Source organism: Furipterus horrens, unplaced genomic scaffold (genome assembly GCF_987537825.1).
Source record: "Furipterus horrens unplaced genomic scaffold, mFurHor1.1.pri manual_scaffold_12, whole genome shotgun sequence".
NCBI lineage: Eukaryota > Metazoa > Chordata > Mammalia > Chiroptera > Furipteridae > Furipterus > Furipterus horrens.
This window is the reverse complement of record NW_028327182.1, coordinates 49,466,724-49,479,438: the sequence shown is the minus strand read 5'-3', so window position 1 is coordinate 49,479,438 and position 12,715 is coordinate 49,466,724. Positions and strand designations below refer to the sequence as shown.

General features: G+C 36.9%; 1 protein-coding gene across 1 annotated transcript in view; it reads right to left on the bottom strand.

Moving 5' to 3' along the window:
- Window positions 1-12,715, bottom strand: part of RB1 (RB transcriptional corepressor 1) — a 239,554-nt gene that overhangs the window by 223,326 nt on the left and 3,513 nt on the right. The window lies entirely within an intron of this gene.

Genomic DNA, 12,715 nt, shown 5'->3' with positions numbered 1-12,715 from the left:
CAAAGCAAATGGTGATTGGAAGGGTCTGAGGATTACAGTGAAACTCACCATTCAGAACAGATAGGCCCATATGAGGTAGTGCATTCTGCCTCTTCCCTGGTCATCACAGCCCTCAAAAAGAACCACCACAAGACAGAAAGAAGGAAAAAAACATTAAGCACAGTGGAAATATCACTTTTGATGAGACTGTCAACACTGTCTGACAGATGCAGCACTAATCTTTAGCTGAAGTCTCTGGAACCATTAAAGAGATCCTGGGGACTGCCCAGTCTGTGGGTTGCAATGTTGATAGTCACCACCCTCACTACATCATAGATGACATCAACAGTGGTGCAGTGGAATGCCCAGCTAGTTAAGAAATACAAAGAAAAATATTTCAATTAAAGATTGACAAAGAAATAAAAAAGGAGTAAATGAATGCCCAATTAAAAAAATGGGCATAAAGTCTGAACAGACACCTCACGGAAGAAGATATATGGATGACAAATAAATACATCAAAAGATGTTCAACATCATATGCCATTAGAGAACTGCAAATTTAAAAAATGAGATACCACATCAATTAGAATGGCCAAAATCCAAAATACTAACAACACCAAATGCTGACAAAGATGTGGAGTAACAAGAACTTTCATTATGCTGGGATTGCAAAATGGTACAGGCACTTTGGAGACAATGTAGTTGTTTCTTATAAAAATAACAAACTCTCGCCATAGGATCCAGCAATCAAGCTCTTTGGTATTTACTCAGAGTTGAAAACTTAAGTCTGCACAAAAACAAAAATACATGCTTATTTAAAGCAGCTTTACTCAAAATTGCCAACCCCCAAAAACAACCAAGATGAGGAATAATTATTTCTGGCTCACACAACTAGGAATACTGTCTATTCTCAATGGCCAAAGGAGAAAACATCACGATAATACAGGAGGTATACTTTAAAGGAAAGGGGCTTACCTCAATAGTGAATATTAAGGCTATACAAGTGGTTGTCAATCAGGGATGATTTTCCCTCCCAGTGAATATACAGACATAAGTCTGGAGACAGTTTGGGCTGCCACAACTGGGTGGGGTGTACTACTGGCACCAGCAGATTGAGGCCAGAGATAACGCCTCTAAAGTTTCTGCAATGTACAAGATAGCCTCCACAACAAAGAACTATTCAGCCCAAAATGTCAATAGCGGCAATGTTGCCCTAGACTAAATTCATCTCTAGTGCCATCTAATAAACCTTAAAAGTAAAACCTGAAAGGATCAACCTATGTCCAAGAAAAACATTGAAATTCTAGAACAAAGCTCAAGAATATTTAGAAGACTACAAAAATATCCAATATACAACAGAGTAAAATTTACAATATCTGACAGCAAAAAAATGAAAATTACCATATAAACAAAGAAGCAGGAAAATAACCACAATAAGGAGAATTATCAATCAATTAACTCAGATATAGAATTATTAGATAAGGAGGACATTAAAGCAGTTATTATAAATGTATCCCATATGTTAAAGAAGCTAGTGTAGTAAGTCAGCAAACTACAGCCAAATCCAGCCTGCCTGTTCTGTAAATTGTTTTACTGAACTATAGCCACATTTATTCATTTGCATTTTGTCTGACTGTTTTCATACTACAATGACAGAGTTGTATAGCCTAAAACATTTATCTGACCCTTTATAGAAAAAGTTTGCCAACCCCGACTTAGAGCAAAGATTGAACATGTTGACTCTGGGATATATTTTTTTTAAATGCCTAAATTTAACTTCTAGAGATAAAACCTAAAAAATATGAGATGAAAAGTATGTTGAATGGTATTAAGGGAAAATGAATTATTGCAGAAGAAAAGATAAGTGAACTTCAAGAGAAGCAAAAGGAATTTTTCAAAATGAAATGCATAGCAAAGAAGATAAGGAACCAAAACGGAGCAGAGCGTTGATAAACTGTGGAAAAACATCAAGCAGTTAAATATATGTGTAATTGGAGACCCTGAAAAACAGGAGAAAAAGGAAAGGGACCAAAACTTTTTTTTGAAGATATAATGGCCAAAATTTTTCCAAATTTGATAAAATTATAAACCTACAATTTAAGAAGCACAATGAACCTCAAGAACGAAAATCTTAAAACACTAAAAAACATGATCAAATTGCTTAAGGTCACTAGTGAGAAATGGAAGATCATAAAATATGACATATTACATACAAAGGAACACGATAAAAATGGCAGCAGATTGTGCTTTGGAAACAACGCAATCTGCAAAATGGCGGAATACCATATTTAAAGTACTGAAGGGAAAATGTCAAGCTACAATTCTAAAAATACCTTTCAGAAACTAAAATAAATTAAAGACTATTTCAGATAAACAATTCTGACAAAAATCATCAACAGGTCTTCACTATAAAAAGTGTTAACAAAAATCATTCAAGCATAAAGGAAATTATGCCAGATAGAAATTTGGACCTATATAAAAGAATAAAGAGCACAAACTTTTTTTCTTTTAAATAATTGTTTAAAGCAAAAAAATAAACAAAAAACAGTGTTATGGAGTTTATATCACATATAGAAGTAAAAATGTATGGCAACAGAACAAAGCCCAGGAGGAAAGAAACAGAAGCATACTGATGTAAAGTTTTTATACTATACATAAAGTAGTAGTATCATCTGCAAGCAGACTGTAAAAAGTTTCAAATGTATGCTACAAACTCTGAAACAATGACTAAAATAACACAACAAAGTTAATAAATCAACAAATGAGAAAAAAAGAAATCATAAAAAAAAGTCAATCCAAGAAGTGTGGTCAAGATAGCAGCATAAGCAGACGGCTTGCCTCTTCACACAACCACATCAAAATTATAACTAAAATATAGAACAACCATCAGCCAGAACCATCAGAAATCGAGTTGATTGGAAATCTGACAACTACGGAATAAAAGAAACCACATCCACTGAGATGGTCAGGAGGAGCACAGACATGGAATAGGCTGTTCTCTCACCCATGCGTGGTGGGTAAAAATTTGGGAGGAATAACTCAGGAGCAAGGAGTCACAGGCCCACACCAGGTCCCCCAGCCCAGCATTTCAGTGCCAAGAGGATAGTGCCCACAACTTCTGGCTGTAAAAGCCAGTGGGGATTGATTTGGTGAAGAAACTGCTGGACCCCAAGTAGCCCCTCTTTAAGAACCCACACATGGACTCACCTACTCAGACTCACTCCCTCTGAGCTCAGGCACTGGGATAGCATCTTGAAAGGCACCAGTGGCATAGAGGGAGGAACTAAAGTGTCTGGCATAAAGGCAAGAGGAGGCCATTGTCTCTTTTCTAAACCATCCCCTCTACAGAGCTAGCAAGCTGGTGACATATCTGAGACTCCATCAACATGACACTCCAAGGATATCCCCAGAGACTCTGCCCTACCCAGCTTATGGGGCCACCCAAGCTGCTTTTCCATATAAATGGTTGGTCTTGGCTCATGCTTCACTACTTTCTAAGTCCTATGAAACAAGCAACAGCTAGTCTCAATGAGCTCCAGGCCTGGCACTAGCAGCAGCCAGCTGAGATTCACAGCTTGGCTTCACCTGGGAATCTCCAAGCCCAGCACAAGTAGCAGCCATCTCAGATTGCTTTATAGCTTAGGCATGGTGCTATGGGCAAAACACAGGTGGGGCTGCACCATCCAGGAAACCAAAGGGCCAGTGCACCCAGTGGACAGCTACAGACCACACTGGAGCACCACCACCCTGCCCCTGAACAGCTGACCTCCACGGAGGGTGGAAGCTGGTGGTCAGTGATCACAGCCAGTCATTGCAACTGACTGGCCTGGGTAAATCCCTCCCATTGACCTGCCAACAACAACCAAGGCTCAACTATAAGAGGAGGGTGTAGTCAGCCCACATGAAGGGCACTCCTTTAGTACCCAGTTTGGGTGACAGAGGAGGCTATCCTATGTCCTACAGGACACCTACTACATTAGGCCATATTACCAAGACATGGAGTCAAGCAGCTCTACCCAATACACAGAAACAAACACAGGGAGGCTGCCAAAACGAGAAGACAAAGAAATATGGCCCAAATGAAGGAACAGAAAACCCCAGAAAAAGAACTAAACAAAACAAAGATAGCCAACCTATCGGACGCAGAGTTCAAAACACTGGTGATCAGGATGCTCGGAGAAATTATGGAGTATGGCCACAAAGTAAAGGAAGATGTGAAGGTTATATAAAATGAAATAAAGAAAAATATATAGGGAACCTACAGTGATGGGAAGGAAGCTGGGAATCAAATCAATGGTTTAGAACAAAAGGAAGAAATAAGACATTCACGCAGAACAGAAAGAAGAAAAAAGAACTGAAAAAAATGAGGAGACGATTCGGAACCCCTGGGACAATTTTAAATGTACCAACATCTGAATCATAGGGGTGCCAGAAGGAAAAGAGAAAGAACAAAGATTTGAAAACCTATTTGAAAAATATAATGAAAGAAAACTTTCCTAATTTGGCAAAGGAAATAGACATGCAAGTCCAGGAAGCACAGAGTCCCAAACAAGTTGGACTCAAAGAGGAACACACCAAGATACATCATAATCAAAATGCCAAAGGTTAAAGATAAAGAGAGAATCTTAAAAGCAGCAAAAGAAGAGAGTTACCTACAAAGGGGTTCCCGTAAGACTGTTAGCGGGTTTCTCAAAAGAAACTTTGCAAGCAAGAAGGGACTGACAAAGAAGTATTCAAAGGATGAAATGCAAGGACCTACAACCAAGATTACTCTACCCAGCAAAGCTATCATTTAGAATGGAAGGGCAGATAAAGTGCATCCCAGACAAGGTAAAGCTAAAGCAATTCATTACCACCAAGCTATTATTACAGGAAATGTTACAAGGATATACTAAGAAAAAGAACACAATCAAAGCTATGAACATTAAAATGGCAACAAATTCACAACTATCAACAACTGAATCTCAAAAAACAAACTAAGCAAAGAACCAGAACAGGCACAGAATTATAGGTATGGGGATCATTTGGAGGGACAGGGAAGCAGGAGAATTGGGGAAATGATGCAGTGATCAAGAAGCATAACTGGTAGATACAAAACAGACAGGGGGGTATTAAGAATTGTATAGGAAAGGATGAAGCCAAAGAACTTACATGCATGACCCATGGACATGAACTAAGCTTGGGGGGGGGGTCAATCTGGAGGGAAGAGTGGTACCGGGAGGAGTAGGGCAAAGGAAAAAACACTGGGACAACCGTAACAGCATAATCAATATAATATACTTAAAAATAGTCAATCCAAACAAAGGCAGAAAAAAGGAAAAGTAAATATAAAAGACAGAAATAAATAGCAAGATGATAGATTTAAATTCAGCCTTCAATAATCTCATTTAATGTCAATGCCTAAAAACCTTAATTAAAAGACAAAGACTGACCCAACTATATGCTGCCTATAAGAAACCCATTTTAAATATAAAGACACAAATAGGTAAAAGTAAAAGGACTAAAAAATAGGTATACTATACTAAATAGTTAACTAAAGAAAGCTGACATGTCTATATTAAAAAGTAGATTTCAGAGCAAAGAACATTATGGAAGACAAAGAGGGTCATTTCATCATATATTACATTAATATAAGACACATAAAATATGATATATTAAAAACCAAGTATGTTAAGATAATATTAAGGTATAATAAAGGATTATTATAAATAATTTATGCCAATAAATTCAACAACTTAAATGAAATGGATAAATTCCTTGAAAAACACAAAACTGACAAAGCTCACTACAAAAGTAACAGATAAACATGAATTGCCCATATGGCTTCATCAAACATTTAAGAGAGAAATGCCAATTTTATAAAAACTCTACCACAAAACACTCAAGAGAAGAAAGTATTTACCAATTCATTCAATAAGGCCAGCATTAGTTTGTCAGAAAACCAAACAAAAATTGAATAACTGAAAAAAAGGAAACTACAGACCACTATCCTTCATAAATATATATGCAAAAATTCTTAACAAAAGTTTAGCAAATCAAATCCAACAATATATGAAAAGGATCATATATCATGATCAACTGGAGTTTATCCCAGGAACACAAAGTTGCTTTAACATTTGAAAATTAGTATTATTCATCATATCAACAATCTAAAAAAGGAAAAGTATGTGACCATTTCAATAGGTACAGAAAAAGCATTTGATAAAATCCAACATTTATTTCTGATACATTGAAAAATACCTCTGCAAACTAGGAACAGATGGAAATAGAAGGAAAATTCCTTAATCTAGTAAAGGACACCAAGAAAAACTTACCCCTAATATTATACTTGATAGTGAAAAACAGAATGATTTCTCCCTAAGAGCAGAAATACTCACCATTTCTATTCAACATTGTATTGAACTCTTAGCCACTGCCGACAGGCAAGAAAAAAAGCACAAAGATTAAGAAATAAAACTGTCATTATTCACAGACTACATAACTGTGTATGTAGAAAACCCTATGAAAACACAAAGTGGGCAAAAGGCATAAAGATATATTTCACTTATGATAACAAACAAATGGCAAAAAAAAGCACATTTAGAAGACCAACAACTATGGACTTCGGGTAATAATGAAGTATCAATGTATCTTCATCAATTTTAATAAATGTGGCACTCTTATGGGGATGCTGATAATGAGAAAAAGGCTATGCATATGTGGATGGGATATATGCATAATCTCTGCACCTTCTGTTCTTTTTTTTCTGTAAACCTAAAACTGTTGTTTAAAAAAAGTCTATTTAAAAATATGTGCCGTATCATTAGCCATCAGGAAAATGTAAATTAAAACCATGAGATATCACTACTCACCTGTAAGAATGGCTAAAATAAAAATAGTAACATTACCAAACATTGGCAAAGATGTACAGAAGATCACCATACACTGATGGCAGGAATGTGACATGGTACAAGCACTCTTGAAAAGTCTGGCAGTTTCTTATACAATTAAACGATGACTATACCACACTACCAGCAACTACATTCTTGAGCATTTACTCACCAGAAGAATGAAACTGATGTCCACACAAAAAAACCTATATATGAAGGTCCACAGCACCTTTATTCATAATAGCTAAAACTTATAAAAATACAGATATGTTTCAATTAGTAAATGATTATACAAACTGTGCTGGCCATACCATGGAATACTACTAAGCAGGAAAAAAAAATGATTTCATGCCTATGTAGACTATAAAACTGAAAACAACAAAGGAACAAACAAGACAAACAAAAACTCACAAAGACAATGGTATGGTGGTGGCCAGAGAGAAGGGCGAGAGTGGTGGGGTTAAGGAAGTCAAATAAATGGTAACAAAAGGAGATTTGACTTTGGGTGGTAAACACACAATGCAATATATAGATGGTAATATTATAGAATGGTACATTTAAAACCTATATAATTTTATTAACTAATGTCACCCAAATAAATTTAATAAAAATATTAATTTTAAAAAGGAACAAACTATTTGCAATGAGCTGAATCGTGCCCCCCCCTTAAAAAATGCATCTATTGAAGCCTTAACCCCAAGTACTTAAGAATGTGACTACACTTGGAGATGGGCCTCAAGGAAATAAAGTTAAAATTAGGACATTAGGGTGGGCCCTAATCCAATCTGACTAGTGTCTTTATAAGAACAGGACATTTGGACACACAAAAAGACACCAGGGATATGCACATCAGAAAACCATTTCAGGACTTCCGGCCAAGATGGAGGCCTAGACTGACACACTCCATCTCCCTCCATAACTAAGAAGAAATACAACTACTGCAAAACCAGAAGTAAACAGAAGTTCCAGAAAATAAAGCTACATGGAAGTTCAACATATGAAGTTATAAACAAGTGATGGTTGTCTGGACAGGTAGGAGGGGCAAAGCTGGAGGGGAGGGGTCAAGCTGTGCTGGCAGCGGCGGCTGCGGCGACAGAGGTGAGATAGCGGTAAGCACAGACACCCGTATTTAAAAAGAGACGAGAAACACCTGGAGAGCACCCCCAGATGCAGACCAGACCCATCAGCTCACGATTCCAACGCCAGGGAAGGCAGACCCCCATTGCCTTGGACTGTGAAGGCTGGAGTGGGTGAGGACAGAGGAAGAAACTCCCAGTCTCTCAGTGGAGAGTAAATGGCAAGAATCCATCTTGGAACCCCGTCCCCACAGAAAACACCACAGCATGGTGAGAAGGGTCGCTCAGTATTGACAAGTGCACAAGACTCCGCCCCCTATAGCGTAGGAGGTGTGACAGCCCTACCCAGGAAGCAAAGGTAAACACAAAACTGTCAGAATGGCAGCGATCATGATAGAGATCCCAGTCACCAAGCTGACCAGACAGCAAATATCTGATCTAACAGATCAGCAGATAGGAAATCTTTCTGAGGCACTGTTCAGAGCTTTGATTATACGAATGCTTTACAGACCTGACAGGAGATCTTAAACAAGACAGGGAAGGAATGAAGGCTAGTCCTGCTGAAAAGAAAAACATATATGAAACAAGTGGTGAGGGAAAGAAAACCAGGGATCAAATCAACAAATCGGAACATAGGGAAGGAACAAACAGTCAACCAGCGCAGAAAGAGGAAACAAAAAGTGAGGAAAATGAGGAGAGGCTCAGAAATCTGTGGGATAGCTATAAGAGGGCCAACATCTGAATCACAGAGTTGCCAGAAGGTGAAGAAGAACTAGAAATTGAAAAATTATGTGAAAAAATAATGAAGCAGAACTTCCCTAACTTGGGGAAGGAAATAGACTTACAGGTCCAGGAAGCACAGAAAGTTCCAGAAAAACTGGACCCAGGGAGAACCACACCAAGACACATTATACTCAAAATGTCAAAAATTAAGGATAAAGAGAGAATCTTAAAAGCAACAAGAGAGAAGAGAATTACATACCAAGGCGTTCCAATAAGACTATCAGCTGATTTCTCAAAAGAAACTCTGCAGGCAAGAAGGGACTGGCAAGAAATATTCAAAGTAATGAAAACCAAAAACCTACAACCACAATTACTCTATCCAGCAAAGCTGTCGTTCAGAATAGAAGGGCAGAGAAAGTGCTTCCAGGACAAAGTAAAACTGAAGGAGTTCAGCAGATACAAACCAGTGTTATATGAAATGTTAAAGGGACTTGTTTAGAAGAAAGAGGATCAAAACTATGAACATTAAAATGAAAACTGTATCACAACGACCAAGAATAGAAGCTAGGGAATCAAAGCAAAGGCAAACTAAGTAGGCAACGAGAGTCGGAAAAGAATTACAGGTATGGGAAACATATTGGGGGGAGGTCAGCTGGGAGGGGGAAAAGGGGTACGGGAGGGAGATGGTACAGCAATTAAGAAGCATAGTAGGAGGAAGCAGAGTAGATAGGAAGATGTTGAGAAGAACTATATGCACAACCAATGGGCATGGACTAAGGGGGGCGGACAACTGCAGGGAGGAGGGTCATTGGGTGGAGGGGAACAAAGGGAAAAGAAATTGGGCCAACTGTAATAGCATAATCAATAAAGTATATTAAAAAAAATAAAAAAGTAAAACCACTCCAGAATACAAGAAGAGGTGATCATCTGCTGGCCAAGAAGGGAGGCCTCAGAAGACACCAAACCTACAGACATATCTTCTTGGACTTCTAGTTTCCAGAACTGTAAGGAAATACATTTCTGTTTTTAAGCCACTCAGTCTGTACTATTTTATTATGGCAGGCCTAGCAAATTAAAATATACATATACAACTTCAGTGAATCCCCAGGGAAATATGCTGAGTGAAAAAAGCCAGCCCCAAAGGTTAAATACCACATGATCCCATTTATATAAAATTATTGAAATTATAAAATATGTCGCATTATCATTGATAAAGATCTTATTAAATGTCTAGGTAAAGTCAAATTGGTCTACTGGTACTGTCAAGATAATACTTGAAAAGATGATTATGATCATTGATCATCTTTGGAGGATGTTACAGAACAAACTCATTAATTTGAAAACTAGTCAATAAAAACAAAGAATAAAGTACTTCTACATTTTCTGAATGAACTACACTTCAGAATAAAAATAGTTAATGGAGAAAAGTCTCTCTTTATAGAAGAATTACAACTAATAATTGAAAAAAGAATGATGGAGTTATCAGTTCACCATTTAGCAACACCTTATGGATCCAGTAATAATAGCTTACATCAAAAAAAGAGAGAGAACATTCTTTGCCTTCTAATGCCATACATAACACCATCTCTGAAATATTTCTTCCAAAACCTATTGAACCAGGATCTAATCAGTCCTCTAGATCCACTTCCAGAAAATTAGACAAATATGTTAAACAATGAAGGAGATAAAATCTGAAATACACAATATATGAAACTCCACAGGATAAATAATCCAGTTTCTTCAACAAATGAAGCTAAAGGAAATAGAGGGAAAGGAGAAGGGAAGAAGGAGGTGAAGCTTATGGATTAAAAGATTTAAGAGATTAATCAACCAATCCTTATATATGAAGCTTATTTGAATCCACATTAGAACATAGTGGGAAAAAGAAAATAAAACAATCAAGCAATTTTGCCAACTGGATATTTAATATTAAGATATTTTTTAAATTTTGTTAGGTGTGATGAACTGTAGTTATTTTTTAAGAGTTCTTATCTTTCCCACACACATACTGAAATATTTATAGATGAAACATCCTATCTGGGATTTATTTTACAATAATCTGGGCTCAGGGAGAATACAATATGGCCATCATTAACTGCTGAAACTGGATAAGAGGTTGATGAGAGTTCATACTATTTTCTCTATCTACTTTTATAAATGTCTAAAATTGCTTTAAATTAATCTTAGTAGTGGATTCAAAAATAAAAGAAGCTGCAAGTAGTCTACATCTATAAGACAAAATGTAACAGTCACATACATGTTCACAAATGTTTTCTCAGAAAACCGTTTCTCTCCCTCAGCCCAAACTAAATAAAATGGGCAAAAGGGTTTTGGACAGGAGAGATGTGCCTAGCACACCTTCCTCCAAAGAAGCCCTTTTTTTTTTTTTTTTTTTCTCCTAATGTGGAACATTGAAAAATTAATCCCTGCCTTTTGCCACCTAGTAGTTATGGATTGAATGATGCTTTTTAACCCTTTTTGCCAAATCTGTTGCCCCCAGAACACAACAAGGATGCCAGCCTGCTAAACCAAGCACGCCGTTGTCCGGAGACAGCCAACTGACCTGGAGTCTGCATGATCCTTCCCCATGTGGGAAGGCCACCCTCCCCTCCACACCCCCACTCTTATTAGGGATTTCTGGACCCAAGGGTAGGTAGGACGACGACCATGTCCAGCTTGAAGCAGCTAGAGGAGCTTGAGACCTTCGCCCATTGTCCTTTACAAGATTACAAAGGGTCTTAATATCTGAGAGGGAGGGATAGTTATTTTTTACGAACCATGGGTATGGACTTGGGGGGGGGGATGCTGGGGGAGGGAGATACTGGGTGGAGGGGAGTAAAGGGGAAAAAATTGGAACTACTGTAACAGCATAATCAATAAAATATATTTAAAAAAAAAAAAAAAAGAAAACCGTTTCTCAGCAACACCAACATGCAGTCAGAATACTAGCACCATCTTCAAATAGGAAGGTCACATATACTACTAAGGACTGAAAAATGATAGAGACCTTTCATTACACTTAATTTTTAAAAAGACAACCTGCTTTTTAAGGTTATTACAAAAACTCTTCATATTTCTGTAGTATAACTTAAATGGAATGTCGAGAATTACTCCAATTCCAAACTATTCTTTTCTACTATCTTTCTAAATATAATGACCCAATTACAAAAAAGAAATGCCTCTACTGATGGCAATATATTTCAAAGCTCTAAATATATATATACTCTCATATACTCACACACACAAAACCCTAATAGGTTTGACATTCAGGTATGATTTCTACTTTACAAATGAGCAAACTGAGACTTTGAGAATTAACAAATTTGCCTAAAATCATATAGGTACAATACAACTATAATTAAAGTTTCTGACTTGATGTCCATGGCTTTTCCAACCTACCATACTGCCATTCAAGATACAGAAAGAAAACCAAAATTCTAACAATTGATTCATCATAAGTCACAATATGAACAGCATTTCCAGACAATTTCTTAATGGAAAGTCCCCTATTCATACCCTATAAGCAGCATGAACACAACCTAATATTAAGACAGCAATCATGTACTGCACATTTATTAAACGTTTATACAAAAGGGGCAAAAGACTTTCCTAAATAAAACACAAAACTTTCCTTAAAAATTAATATATGCTTTCATGTATGCATAAACAACTTTTCTAACCCTCAGAAACTTAAAAATATGAATCGTAACAAAGGTTCCACAACAAAATCACTACATGTGCACTTAAAAATTCAATTATTTAACTGACTCTTAAGCTCTCCTAAAAATTTATACTAATTCTTAAGTCAAATTATTCTGCTTGCATGACTTAATACAGGCACTCACTTACACCAGTAAGTGTTTTATATGCATAAATTTATTTAAGCTACACAGTAACTCCAATATCCAGAAATTATTGGGTTAGTCAAAAAGTCCACTTGGTTTTTTCCATACAATGGCTCTAGTATTGCTTAGTTGTCTTTAATTTCATTCAAAACAGTTTTCTTAGATTGTATTGTGACAGCTGTCATATCAGCATGCATTCAACTCAATTTCTGATGGTTCTGAG